This window comes from Pagrus pagrus (assembly GCF_965226575.1).
Source record: "Pagrus pagrus genome assembly, chromosome: 22".
In the NCBI taxonomy this organism is placed as follows: Eukaryota; Metazoa; Chordata; class Actinopteri; order Spariformes; family Sparidae; genus Pagrus; species Pagrus pagrus.
Genome location: NC_140204.1, coordinates 368,604 through 370,000, shown reverse-complemented (window position 1 = coordinate 370,000; position 1,397 = coordinate 368,604). Strand labels below are relative to the sequence as shown.

General features: G+C 43.2%; 1 protein-coding gene across 8 annotated transcripts in view; it reads left to right on the top strand.

Moving 5' to 3' along the window:
- Positions 1-1,397, top strand: part of dlg4b (discs, large homolog 4b) — a 175,659-nt gene extending 174,262 nt beyond the window's left edge. For all 8 annotated transcript variants that reach the window (XM_084344113.1, XM_084344119.1, XM_084344114.1 and 5 more), the window contains one exon: positions 1-1,397. This exon is cut by the window's left edge and continues 184 nt beyond it. The gene's annotated coding sequence lies outside the window, so the exon portion shown is untranslated.

Genomic DNA, 1,397 nt, shown 5'->3' with positions numbered 1-1,397 from the left:
GAGCAGACGTTTGTCTTTTTACAGTTTCTGTTTTCTTTCTGGGGGACGAGGAGCGAGCGCACTGATTGGCTGACGGAGCCGTCTGTGTGTCAGAGGGACATCTGATTGGTTGATTGATCTTGTGTTGGTTCAATAATCTGTATTATCAGTAAACACTGAGTCAGAGGACGCTAGTCAAGTATTTATATTAACCTATTTATTTATTTATTTATTTATTTATTCATGTGATGTGAAAATGGTGAGTGTGTGTGAGAGTGTGTGTGAGTGTGAGTGTGTGTGTGTGTGAGTGTGTGTTTGTGTGTAGTGTACATAAAGACTTGTGTGACTGTAAATAAAACGATGGGGCTCAAACACACAGTCTATTCAGGGCTTAAAGTATCAAACACTGGACTACAACACCCACAATCCCCCTCTGCTGGACTTCATCTCCCACAGTCCCTCTCTGTCTGGACTACAATAACCAACAATCCTCCTCATTTGGACTACAAAAACTCACAGTAACTCACTGTAACTCACTGCATGGACTACAACACCCTGAACTCCCTCATCTGGACTACATCACCCACAATCCCCCTCCTCACCCTTCAGAGGGGTGAGGAATTAGAGTCAGATCACACCTCCCCCTTCTTTGGACTACAATGCCCATGATGCCTCACTGCTTGGACTACAACATCCTGACCCCTCCTCTTCTTGAGGTCAAACTGAAACTCAACACTTCTGTTTTTAAGGCTTTGGACTACATTACCCACAGTTCCCAGCTCCAGTGGAGGATTACACCACCTACAGCACAGAGGGACTACATTACCCACAAGTCCCAGCTCCAGCTGTTCTGGACTACAGTACCCATGATTCCTGCTCCTGAACAGGACCACAAACTCACCTGGACAGGTTTGGGTGGACGCTGTGTGTGTAACCATGGCGACTGGGCTGCTGGTGGATCCAACATGGCCGCTGCTGCTCCCAAACTGGCTTCTGATGGTTCCAGTGGGCTTTTTTAAGACTGAATATCAGGGTCATGTGAATAATTATAATAATTATTATAATAAAAATAATCAGAGTTATTGATGATGTAATATCATCTCACACACACACACACACACACACACACACACACACACACACAGCGGCTGACCTGAGGTCGTCTTTTCTTTCTGAGCACTGACAGAAGTTACACTTTATTAAAGCTATAAAATCATATCTGAATATTTATTATTATCATGTGACACACACACACACACACACACACACACACGCACACACACACACACACACACACACACACACACACACACACACACACACACAGGAGGCTGCTGGTTTGTTGTATAATGAAATAATTAGTTATAAATGAAATTCAACTATTGAAATATTGAAATAAATTCCTTATAAAAGCTGAA